The sequence below is a fragment of the Coffea eugenioides genome, chromosome 6 (assembly GCF_003713205.1).
Source record: "Coffea eugenioides isolate CCC68of chromosome 6, Ceug_1.0, whole genome shotgun sequence".
Lineage (NCBI taxonomy): Eukaryota > Viridiplantae > Streptophyta > Magnoliopsida > Gentianales > Rubiaceae > Coffea > Coffea eugenioides.
The window spans coordinates 28,250,011-28,264,291 of NC_040040.1; positions in this window are offsets into that span (position 1 = coordinate 28,250,011).

Here is a 14,281-nt window from a genome sequence, read left to right on the forward strand (position 1 = left end):
CATACATACTCTTTTGCTCATGTGTGATTGCCTATCCAAAAACTTATTTTTTAGTACAAAATAAGGAACTCCTATTCAGGAATTTATCGTTCTGTAATAGTTAGGGCTGTCAACGGTCCGGGTCTGGACCCAGACCCGAACCGGACCTGCCAACATTTTTCGGGTACAGGTAGGTACATAGATCTGCGACCCGGACCCGGACCCATTTTATCTTACAAAAAGCGGTTCGGATACGGGATATACCATTCCAACCCGAACCCGTTTTAATTAATTAATAATTAAAAAATATAGACCAATCTATCCTATCAATAAGTACAAGAGGAAGGTTATTAGAGTCTTGTGTTAATCTATGTTGTGCTTGCTTCCAAGAGGTAAAATAGTTAATTGATTAAATTATATTGCTACAACATAATGAGTTTGGTTTATAAAGTAGAGAGTTACTTGCCAAACATTGAAGTCATCATTACAAACAAATAGACATGTGTGCACACATGCACACTTTTTTGCCTCTTCTCATGAACTTATATAAAACTATATGAAAATGCAATGCTACTCATGGTATAATGCATATGCTACCTATTTTTAGGGTTTTGCATGGTGGAAACTTCAAATTTCTCTTGAATTACTAGAGTTTGGATTATCTTTAATTGCTTTTTTGAAATGTTGCTTAAATATTAAAATGGCTTTCATGCTTCTTTTTATTTTTTTCCCCTCCACGTAACAAGGTTTGGCAATGAAAAATCATGCTCTTGATCTGGTAACTGTCAGTAGTCCTTATGTTTTCTGTAATTTATGGTTTGAAATTGTGGTTATTAGCTTTCTTGATTGATCACACTATTTCAGATTATTGTAGTAAGACTCAAAACTAGTTGCTCTAAAGAATGCCATGAAAAATTGCACAAAAGCATTGCGAGTAATCGAAGGTGTGAGACTTAAAAGTCACAATGCGTGCGTTTCTTTAATGGTAAATCAGCTTCATATGATCAGCATCACTCGAGAATACTGACGCCACCACCAATATCATATCCATATGATTTGGGGATTACGAGAATTTCACTCACTACTTCAATGATTACAATACAATTGGTTGCATTGTTATGCAAGATACAGGAGAATATTATGTGCTTTTAGAGTTACCTGCGGAGGACTACAAGACATAACCTTTTGTCTCCATAGTCAAATTTGACTCTATGTGTTATTCTTTTAAATTTTAGATATTGGAGATTTCCTTTCTTGCAAGTGCTTAAATTGTCCAGGATGTTGAAATTGATTCACCTTCTATGTTAGTTGTAATTGTTTGCTTATTGGATTTATTTTGTGAATTTTGTTGATTGTCTAGTTTTGAAGTTAATTATACCTTATAGATTCATTTGGAAGTGTATTTGGATGTGAATAGTAGAATTTGAAATGAATGGATTTCAAATATCCTTTAAACTACCTTGTGTGGCTAACTCTTCCATAAAGAGAATTTCTCTATCAACCAAAGAAGTTTAGGGGTTAAATATCAATATTAAACTTTTCCTTTCTTCAAAATTGAAAAGTACTATACTTTAAATTTGTTAAGAACAACATTTCTCCCTTGCTCTCTCAATAAAGGGTTCGATCAATGGTGACCAACAATACTATCTCACACTCATTAATTGCATATTACTTTGGGGTAGGGCTGCAAACGAGCCGAGTCGAGTCGAGTTTTGGCCTAATCGAGTCGAGTCTTGACTTAATTTTATTGAACTCGAACTCGAACTCGAGCTCGGCGAACTGACAATTTAAAGCTCGAGCCGAGCTCGAGCTCGAGCTCGACTTGATTCGAGCCGAGCTCGATCTCGAGCTCGACTTGATTCGAGCCGAGCTCGAGCTCGAGCTCGAAATAAATAAAAAATAATTATTTTATTTTTTAAAAAATAAATAAATATAATATTTTTTTCTTAATAAATAATAAAATATTAAGGATATATATGTAATTTTACTATTAAAATAAAAAATATATATATATATATATTTAAAATAAAAAATATATATACTGAAAATATATATATATATATATATATATATATATATATATATACACTCAAGGCTCGCGAGCTAACAAGCTTAATATTTTGAGCTCAAGTTCGAGTTCGATTTCGACTCGAGCCAACTCTCGAGTCGAGCTTGACTCGAGCCGCTCGCGAGCAGCTCGGTTCGTTTGCAACCCTACTTTGGGGTTATATCACTATGAATAAAAATTAATTGGAATAACCAAAACCACATTTGTTCCCCATTTCCCCCTTTTTTGTGATTTCTTCTCATAGTTAGTGTTTTGAAAATTGAGGACCAACCAATTCAAATTGTAGTATAGATTCAGTTCACTGGTCAATTTAGAAAATCAATTGAAGCAAGCAAATCCAGTCAAAAACTGGTCGAATCGGTCAGAATTGATGAAAATCAGATTTTTGAGCCTCTTCATACTAAATTTTCTTTTAAAAAAAATTTAAAGTCATCCAATTTATGAAAAGAAAAAAAGAATAAAAATAGAAAAACATTTGAACTAAGTTGAAACTGTTTGAACTATAAATCGAAATTTCATCCAATTCACTTAACGGTCCAAGTTTAAAAACTTTGCTTATATATTGCTTTTGATTAGAAACGTTGTTTATACTACTTATATGGTCCAAGTTTTTGATTCCTGCCTTGATTCTTTAGTCTTAAATTGCCAAATACTTACCTTTTGATTAAATGCTGATACTTATCTATCCTTCCTTATTTTGTGACTACATGTTCTTTTCTAGCCTTACTTCAACACTCTTCTACAAATTTCCTGCTCTTTTTGTCTCATTTTTTTAATATATTCTTGCTTATACTACTTTTCTCTTCCATAGTTTGTAGAGTCTATTGCATATGAAATCATATGAAATCAAACATATGAAACATATGAAAAATCAAACATATGAAATTGAGAGGTGGGTACGTGAGTTTCTTCCTTGTGTCATTTGTTCTATTCCAACCTGTTAAGCCTAATACATGAGAGTTGATGAATTATTTCCCCACGATCACAATTGTAGAGTCTATTGCTCTCCTCTTATATATTTATTATCCTCAACGATATGCTAAGCAGATTAAATTGCCATCTGTTTCATGATATATAAATGCATGAAACAAGGATTCAAGTCTTACCGAACAAGAAAGAGTTGGGATTTATGTTTTAGATTCTTGAACTTCAGTTGAGAACAGAAATAACTAGAAACTGTTATTGGATGACAAATTCTTTTGTGTGCTGATCATTTTTCACCTAGTGTGATCGCTTTTGAGAAACAAATTTGAGTCTTCTGCATGCATTTGTCTGTTTTGCCTCTCCACTTTTCTCAATTTTTCTTTCTTAGAATTTCCTGGTGGTACTAGACACGAAGGTTGAGAATTCGATATTTTATTTAAGTGCAGCCTGATGATGGTGGGGGAGCATTGAGTGGGATTTATTTGGGATTAAGGGGCTCTTGCGAAAATATACTCAGTTATGCTATGGGATTACTTGGGGGGACTAATTGGTGCCGCCAAATTCTATGATGTAACATAAAGTCCCATTTGTGGTACTTTGAACACATGGATATATTTCAGGTCCACCATTCTTTTATTTCGAAAGAGGTCCATCTTAGTCTCTTCAGTTCATAAATACAGTGGTAAAGAAAGAAATTGGCTGCCTGATAGGAATCTCAATCACGGAAGATTGGAGAATTACTACTGGCTGATAACTGGAATACAAGTAGTAAATGTGATTTATTATCTAATATGTGCTTGGTTTTATATCCATGAACCATTGGATTTGGCTGCTGAAAGCAGGGATGCAATGGATTTGGAGTTAGCAAAGGAGAGAATTTTACCTGTTGATTCTAGTGTAAAGGCAGAAACAGAACAAGAAAGAATTGGAACATGTTAGAATTGCCCGTATATTAGTTGATGATGTGCTTGCACCTTTTTATGACTGCTTCCTGCAGTTCAGTGGATTGAAAGTTGAAATATATATGGTGGGGGAAACATGAATTTGTTCCTTTTATTGTGCTGTGCTAGGGCACTTTAATTAGATTCTCAGTGCCAAGTTCCCAGTTACTTTCAACTGCCACTTCCAAGATCTTGCTCTCTCACTTACTTTTTTGGTTAAGCCTTTCATGCTCTACAATTTGTGATGCATATAGTGATAGTGATTCTGAAATTTTAAACAAACGGCTCATAAGATTCTTAATCAATATGCGGTAGTCTTGACAAAAAAGTAAAGAGCAAATTCCCCTCATTCCAATATAGATAAATAGGCAAAAAACGTAATCAAGTTCTATAACGTTCCTGTCAAATATCATCAGTTGCTCGAAAAAACACTACTTATTGTAACGTAATCCCTTCAAAAAGTAAATCTCAGCCTGCCCTTCAACCTTAAACCACATAACAACTAATGCCTCCACCACTACTTAGTAGTGGATTTTGTTGCCATCTCGGGTAGCATTTCCACTCCTTGCTGCTTGATCATTAGCACTTCGGGTAGCAATTCCAGTACCTCTTCCTGCTTGATCACTAGCACTTGCGGCAGGTATGTTTGAAGGTTGATTTGGCGGTGGTGGGCAAGGAACTCCGCTGCTTGGCCCGTACAAATAGCTAGAGCAATTTCCATATTCAAACCAACACAGCTCGGCTTTCTTTTTGCAATTCCAAATCGTCCTTAAGAGCTCCGTGGGATGACACATTCCTGATAGTATCATTGTTCCGTCTTGTTCCCCTTTATAATTGCGAACTGATGGTGTAGAGAAGAGAAATGAATCCATGCCAAGATTTAGCCAAACAAATTAAGCATTTAGATTCAGTCAGTCCATAATTTCTGGAATATAAATTATATGCGTTGAAGGCTCAAAACTAACCACTGAAAATTCTGGATAATTAATTAAGAAAAACTAAAGCACTTTTCTCAGCCACTCTAAAATGCAAGACTTGTGAATTACAAGGACACTTAAGTAATATGGGAAACAAATTCGACATTTTTTTTGTTAGCAATAATAGCAATACTTTTTGTTTGGACTAGGGGCAGTGATTCCGTGTGATTCACTCTAGTTGTTGTATTTATTATCTTATTTGGTATAGAGTTGGTGTATTATTATATTCGTGAAAAAAGTGACGCATATAAATAAATATTTCACATGTATTCATTACAGCATTATAACGATTAATGTGATTGCAAATAAAAATTTTCAGCGTATACAATAACTGAATTGAATCACACACAACACAACTGTATTATACCTATTTCTTTTTAATCATATAGCAAAACATCAATACACACAGGTGTTGAAGGGAAAATCCCTTAATTTTCTGTGACCAAGACTATTCTACTTACAACTAAATCAGAGACAGCGACGTATGCGAAGTGATGAAACAATAGAGGAAAAAAGAAAATGAATAAAGAGGGAACAACAAAGTGAAATTTTAACAATACCTTGGATACAATCAATTATTTGTATTCTTGCCTTTTGCCACCCCTTTTGAAGCCTATTCATTTTTATAACACAATTCTGAAGAAAGTAAAATGAAATACAGAAACCAATTAAATGAGTGAGAGATTAAGGATTGAGAATTAATTATCTAAATTTAACTTTTGATGAAAAGGAAATTGTAGTAGAATATACCATGAACATCAACTCCTCTTGCTCGACTTGAGGAGGTATTTCAACTTGTCGTTTCCGAGCAAAGAAATTGAAACCAAGGAACTTCATGGCAAATCGTTGTTGCTGTAGAGGATGTGATGAAAAAAAAATTGAGAAATCAATAATTAGCCTAGTGATATTGATGAGGAGCAGAATTGATGAGACAGATCACGTATTGCAAATAGAAATAGTGTACTATAACTTTTGGGTACTCTTTTCCTTAAATATGCCTAACAAAGCTAATCCAAGTCTTTTCATGGTGTAAAAATTATAGTCTAGACAATTGCTTTTTTTAAGACAAAAGCTATTGTCTCCTGTACATATTATAGCACTGGAATAGATACATGCCAATTATTTGAATTTCAATTAAGCTCTTAATTTTCTGATTATCAGTTACTTTTCTAGTTCGTTTTCCTTTTTTTAACAACCAAATTTGCAGTTGAGCGTTTTATGTTGCACATATCCCTAAAAAAATCCAGTCAAATCTCCTTCACAGACTTCATACTGATGTATACAACAACATTTACAAAAATCGAAAATAATAAAAGGAAAAAAATGCAATAAGCAACAAATATAACTGAAAGTCAAAAAAGTCTAAAATAATCAGATAAAATAAATGCTCAGATACGCATGTGCATTCTTGCATCTAGAAACATTGAAAAAATCATAGAATCGTTATCAAATTAAATATGCTTTGATACTCAAATAAAATAGGATTAAAGACGACATTATTGAATAATATACCTGGAACTCAAGAAATCGTTCTACTGTGGCTACTTTCTTGTGAAGAAGACTATAAAGTTTAGGGTTTTATAGTTTCTTCCTTTCGTGGGCAAGGGAAAAAGGTTGAAGAGAATAGAAGTTAGATTCACAATTATAAGACGAAACATTTCCTTTTTTGCAGAAGAAAATGAAAGGGAATAATTGTTTCCTCAAGGAATCAAGAGGAAATTAGCAAAAAAGGAGACACAATGTAGAAGGAAGTGCTGACTTAGAAACATAAGAGGAACCATGTTTAAATTTAGTAACTTCTAGTCAGCTCTTTTGACTGATTAAGGAAAACTAGTTTTTTTGGAAAAGAGAAAGTAAATCATGAAAGTGTATAAATAGGGAGAGCAATCAATATAAATTTCCGCATTTATGTGGTAATTATGTGTTCTAGCCACTGTTTCTTGTCCTCCTAAAAATTCTATTAGTATTATTTGTTACTAATTATGGTAATTATTATTTTTGTTATTTGTACTTCATAATATACGACATATTTGAAGCAACATTAGCAGAATCAGAATCGTATGATTGATACGCTTAGCTGTTTTTTTTATTTATTTTATACATAAACTAAAATTTACTTCATATATTCAAGACAGACAAAAAAAAAAAAGAATACATTCCATGTAATGCTAATAACGTAGGTTTCAGTCGTCCACTTATTGTTATTTCTGGTCCTTGTGGGTGCCCTTATGCATCTTGTCTCTCTTCTTTTTTCCACCCACAACTGGTACGAAAAAAATTTACATTAGTTTTTCTTCCGTTTAATTTTCCTTAAGTTCAGTTTTGGCTGGATACTATGGCTTGGTTAAAATATTTTTGTGTTCTCATGATGGATAAACAACTTCCTTTAGCCAACATGTCTCTGCTTTATAAGTTTCTTTCTATTCGTACATCCCGTACATGTTTTGGCACAAAAATTAGTTTGAACTCTGGGGCAAAATACTTGGCAATACTGTTTTAGTAGAAGTTGGTAAGCTTTCAACTTGGCTTTGGTTTTGGTTCTAATTCAGTTCCATTGATTTTCATAAATTTTGTCAAGTGTCCTAACGTAGTGTTTTAAGGATCTAGCTGTTCTTAGTATTTTACGGCTAAGTTTTTCTTTCTTTTTTATTTTTTTTTTGTTTAAGGGTTACGGATAAGATCTTGATAGTTAAGTACCCATGATTTGAATGAACCTATAGAGCCAGAGACAATTAATTGGACACTTTTTGCCTTTTATGACTAAAGGGATACAATTCTGAACTGTACATAGAGATTTTCAGAGTCTAATTAAGGTCTAAAATTAGGCAACATAAAGCTGGAATTCGTATTATATGGCATGTCTCTTGATTGAACTACATCAGTGGAGAGGAGCTATGTGAAAGTGTTTATTGTTGGAAGTACAGGGAAAAGGATTCAAAGGGTTAACTTAACTGGAACTAATCATACAACGAAAAAAAATCTCAATTACATTCGTCTTGTTGCTTTAGTTATTTTGATCATGAACTTATACTATATGAAAATGCAATGCTACCTATGGTATAATGCTGATGCTACCGATGTTTGTGGTGTTGGATGGTGGAAACTTCAATTTTCTCTTGAATTACCAAAGCTTGGATTATATATAATTGCCTTTTTGCAATGCTGCTTAAATATTAAAGTAGTTTTCATGCTCTTTTTTTTTCCCTCCCCCATGTAACAAGGCTTGGACAATGAAAAATCACGCTCTTGATCCGGTAAGTGTCAGTTGTCCTCATGTTTTCTGTAATTTATGGTCTGAAATTGTGGTTATTAGCTTTCTTGATCAATCAAACTATTTCAGATTATTGTAGTAAGAGTCAAAACTGGGTGCTGCGAAGAATGTCATGAAAAAGTGCACAAAGGTTTGCGAGCAATCGAAGGTCTGTTAATGAATACTATATGTTCAAGTCATTGATTGATTTTAAGTTTTGCTTATACTGTTCTGGCCTTCCCTGTTAGGTATTCATGAATTGTCTATAGATCCAGAAAAGAATCTGGTATTAATTAGAGGCAATATAGACCCTTTCTTGGTAGTTAAGGAGGTTGGCAGAACTGGAAAACCAGTTGAACTTATATTTTATGACAAGGAGCCCAAAATTGAAGAGGACAAGCACCAGTACCATTACGAAACGAGTGGAAATTGTTGCAAAGAAAAGCATCCTAACCATGATGATGATCATGGCAATCCAAAGTCTTGGCAAAATGGTAGAGAAAAGCATCCCAACTTTTGCTGCCACGATGATGATCTGCGTCCACCCAAGGAGGATAACAATGACGAGGCTCACAAGGATCACGAAGCACCCAGAAAGGAAAAGGATGATGAAGAGGATATATTCAAGCATCCATACTTCCGATTCCAAAGAAATGCAAGTACCAATCGAGGTGTGCCTTCATGGGTGGGGAAACAAATGTTTGGGAATCATGCAGATTATCAGAAACAGGCGCATTTTGACTCATATAGTTCAAGATATGAGACTTGGAACCCACAATGCTCACGGTTCTTTGGTGGTGAATCAGCTTCATATGATCATTATCACTCGAGAATGCCGCAGCCACCACCACCATCATATCCATATGATTTTGGGGATTTTGAGAATTTCACTCACTACTTCAATGATTACAATACAAGTGGTTGCATTGTTATGTAGGATATGGGAGAACATTATGTGCTTTTAGAATTACATGTGAAGGAGTAGAAGACATCAACCTGTGTCACCATATATAGTCAAAAAATTGACTCTATGAGTTATTCTTTTGAATTTTAGATATTTGAGATTTCCTTTCTTGCATGTGCTTAAACTGTCTAGGATGTTGAAATTGATTCACCTTCTCTGTTAGTTGTGATTGTTTGGTTATTGAATTTATTCTGTGAGCTTTGTTGATTGTCTGGTTTTGAAGTTAATTATACCTTATAGATCCATCTAGATGTGTATTTGGATATGAATAGTAGATTTTGAAATGAATGGATTGCAAATATCCTTTAAACTACTTTGTGTGGCTAACTCTTCCATAAAAAGAATTTCGCTAATCAGTGAAAGATGTTTGGTAGAGAAAAAATTGATTAGTTCAAGGGTTAAATATTGATATTACGTTTTCCTTTCTCCTTCAAAATTGAGAAGTACTATACTTTAAATTTATTAAGAGCGCCACTTCTCCATTGCTCTCCCAATAAAGTGTCAACATTTCTATCTCACAGTCATTAATTGCATACTACTTTGGGGTGATATCACAATGAACAAAAAATAATTGGAGTATCAAAGAGATCGTTTATTCACCATTTTCACCTTTTTGTGATTTCTTCTCGTAGTTTTGTTTTAAAATTCGAAAGCGACTAGATACTTTAAGCAGTCAAAATGCATTCTGGCCATAGCACTGGTCCAATTCACTTGTCTATTTAGAAAATCAATTGAACCAATCAAATCCGGTCTAAAACTAGTCGAATCGGTCAAATTTTATAAAAATTAGATTTTTGAGCTGATTCATACAAAATTTTCTTTGAAAAAGAAAATTTAAAGTCATCCAATTTATATAATAATTAAAAAATAAAAATAGAAAAACATTTGAATTGGGTTGAATTGAACCACTTTGAACTGTAAACCAAAGTTCCTCCAGTTCACTTAGCGATCCAAGTTTAAGAACATTGTTTATAGTATATAATATTGGTGACTAAAGGATACTCTTCCAATATACTCACGCAACAATCCAAGCTTATTGGATAGATTGAGGAAGTGTGAGTGAGTGATTTGAAATACATTTTACTTTGAGTTCATTTGAATAAAAAAATCCATCCCAATTAATGATGGATAAGAAATCTAAACTCCCTCTAGCAACAAAAATAACATTAGGATATGGGCGGCAATATCTGATACAACATGAAAAAATTTTAAATAAAACACGGTATGAATAATTTGTGTCAAAAATGAGTTGACATGAACATGACATAGAAATAGAATGGGTCATAGTGGGTCAACCCCAGGATTGACATGATTAATTTTTTACCGGCATGTTAAAATATTTTTAAAAAATTGTTACTCAGGTTTCCTCTTAAAACAAAACCAAAATATAGGACTTTTGTTTCTAAATTTAAAGTTTAAGAATTAAAATAATACAACTAACTTCCTATAGGTTTATAGGCAAAGCACGCATTGAAATCCAAACTCCACAAATCCACATATACAACTCTTGTAATTTTAAATTTTTTTCACTTTTCACCTTCAATCTTTTTTTTTTTTTTTTTTGCCAGAATTGACCAACATATACAACTTCTAGGATTTTTAAGATTTTGTTTCCCATTTCAATCTTTAGCCTTAAATTGCCAAATACTTACCATTTGATCAGATAGTGCTTATCTATTCTTCCTTCTTTGTGATTACGTATTTTTTTTAGGCAAACTTCAACACTCTTCTACAAATTTTTTGCTATTTTCGTCTCAGTTTTTTGAATATATTGTTGTTTATACTGCTTCTCTTTTGCATAGTTCTATCCATTCTTTTCTCTAAAAGTCTTCTATTTTTGTGAAACAAAAACGAATCTAACTTTTTTTGTGAATTGTTAATAAAATGATAATACATTCAGGAGTTATATACATAATATTTAATGAAAAGTTACCACGGAAAAAGATTAAGTGAACATCACTTATTTTCTTCAAAGAAACTCATGTTTCACTCTTTTGCAATGATTTGTGTATAATTTTGGTTTAATGCATTTAACCCAAAATTTTGGTTTTACATAAAGTTCAAATATTGGCGTAAACATATACGATAATGTATTGTCATTGACTTTTTCACATAACCCTCTTATCATTTCAATATCTATTCGAATCCTCTCGTGCCTTGGATTAAAATGTCAAAATAATAGCTATAATTTTCCTAACAAGTTATGGCATAACAAGCTATATGAGCAATTGTAGTTGTCAAATTACTAACAAGCCTACCATTTCTTTCCTCCATAATATGTAAAAAGCTCCCAGTAAAGTTTCATATTTTTGCTCAATCCAATAAGGATCATCATGATACGAACTCTTACCAGGTTGGACGGTGATTTGGAAAGAGAAAAAGATCGACCCATTTCAGGACTTTCCAACCACTTTAGGCCAAATCTACTCTAAAGTCACTATCTATGCGAAAGAAAGCGTTTGAGGACAAAATTGGTTAAATTTTAGCAACTGTGTTAGCCATGGCCTTGGGATCCATGCCTTCACAAGTTGAGTTGTTATTCACTTCAAGTTAGTTATGTAAGACTTCAATTTATAACTTATTCAATTAAATTTGAACAAAAATCACAATTATAGCGATATAGTACAAGTTTACACCCGATGTTGTTACACTTACACAACTGGTTGCCATAAATGGCTCCAGGTAACGGGGCTTTGCAACTCATGGCAGTGGGGCTATCGCTAATTGAGATGCAGCATTGCGATGGCTAATGTTTCATGGAGCTTTCAGAAATTAGTGAAGAATGAAGAAAGCAAAATATAGAAAAAGGAAGACAGTGAGGAATTTTTTTTTTTTTCAAAATTATGCTTGTAAGCACAAATTTTGTTGCCTAAAATAAAAGACAAGAAAACTTGCACAAATATCAAATTTATTAAATCAAATAATAAGCAGGTTACAATCTCTGAAAGTTCTTGAATCAAAGAAATTAATCCCCTGATTCTTTTCTTCGAATAGCTTCAATTGAAGGGCCGAAAAGACTTGTTCTCCAATCGAAAGGGTGTTTCCTACAATTTCGGCGTAGAAAACGATTGATTTGATGATGGCGTCAAACACTTGGAACTTCAAGTCTTCAACACCAATAGCAGGAGGATTTGCTTGACTTGATTTGGACTTGGACTTGAGGAGGAGAGCTCTTGAGAGAATTTGACAGAGTTTCTCTGAATGTTAGGGATTTTTCTATATCTTTGCCTTGGGGGAAGACCTCTATTTATAGCCAAAATATGTAGGTTAGGTCTTCAAGAAAACCCTCAGAATCTTCCCGCTTTTTGGATCACTTGTTACCCAAGAAATCCATTTAACTTGGGCTTAAATAATGGGCCAACCCAAGTAGTCCATTGTGAATTAATAAATCAATTAATTCACTCTAACTTAAATGGGGATTACAAATTTAATTTGATTTAATAGCCCATATAATATTGGCCCAATTTGCCAGTCCAAAACATGATGGACTTCTGTAATTTAATTTAATTTAATCAAGATCGATTTAATTTAAATAAATCTTGACTAAAACAAATTAAATAAATTTTTTTTGTCTACAAATGCCCCCACTTCAAGACTCAATTGAGACTTGTTTGTCAAGGATTGAAATTGAGACTTGAAGTACTTGATTTATTTATTATTTTTTTTCAAGAGAAGCCAATTCCTTTGCCGATTTGGTGGGCGAGCAACAAGAGCCTGGGTTAATACATGTGATCCAAAATCATAAAAGGTCTACACCATTGACAGATTACATGTGGTCTACGGCAAAGTGCAATGCACAGGATCATTTCCTTTAGCACCACAATGAATTTGTTGCTCACAATTAGTCTTGAACCTGCGCTAGGGAACCTTTTATGACCATTACACCGCCTGCACATTTAATAATCAAGCATGGCCACCAATTCACTCGTAGAAACTTCCCATTCAATACCTATCATAAGACCTCCCATTTAATAATCTTTTCGCCGTCCCTTTCATTTCCTTGGATAATGAGAATCCTTACTGGGCTCTTTTTTTTTTCTTTCTCTTTGATAGGGGATTTTTTTTTTTTTGGAAACGACCAGATCTTGTCTCCCTTTGTTACCACTTTTCCGCTGTCAACAAATCTGATATTGCCAAGTCCTGAATGAAGTATCAGTAGGAAGTCTAGTATTACAATTGCTAGTCACGTGCATGAACCTCCTATTAAGCATATCTTCTTTTGGAAACCGAACCAAGTTGCTAAAATTGAAGATGTGTCATTGCAAGAACTTGGTAGTTGCCGAAACCAGTTTCATTGTCTGAATGGTTGCCTCATTGACCTTTTGGAATTCCACTGGACAACTTCGGAAATGGAGAAAAAGAAGTAATGCTCCACTTTCTCAAATCACGCAACCGTTTAAAGTAACCAGCCATGTTTTGAAATAAGGATAGGAAACATCCAATTGGGTATCACTGCAGCAGGTTGCCAATTGGTAAAATAAACGACTGGACACTTCCAACTTTTGGAACAAAATTTGTCATGTTTACAATGCTCGATTCTTGCAACTTCCAAATGAACTTGGACTTCCTTTTTTTTTTTGCACGGTTTGAGCTTTATAAAGGAGACAAATTAATCCTCAACCTTCATTATGCCGAACTCCTTGAATTCCAAGAAGAGAAGGAACAAATCAAACATATGCAGGTAACAACTCGATTTCAATCCTCCTGACAACTTGGTGTTAAATGCCTGTGATTCCGAGAAGAGATTGTCAAGTTACTTGCATGTTACATGACTTTGTCAAATTCCTTTGGTGATCACTGTTGGACAAGGCCTTACTCATCATAGGATTGTATGAAAGCTCTTGTTTTTATTGTGATTCAAGTCTTTCCCGAACCTTGAATGTCCTCGAAATTTGCACGGTATGATCTTGCATTCTAGTTGTTTATCGAATCGGGCCAATGAATCACTTTACAATGGCATAGCCACCTGTATCCATGATTTCTGGAGGTCCAAAGTTTTTTTTTTCCTTCTTTAGGCGATAAACCTTGCTGGACCTGTCAATTTGAACATAATAAAACCCACCTTGCTGCATATTCACATTGTTTTCACCAATACCATAAGGTAAGGCCGCATGCCAGATGGTTACTTCATGCCATTATTTGGTTAATAAGTGTCTCAATCCTGAGACTGCTCAAGCT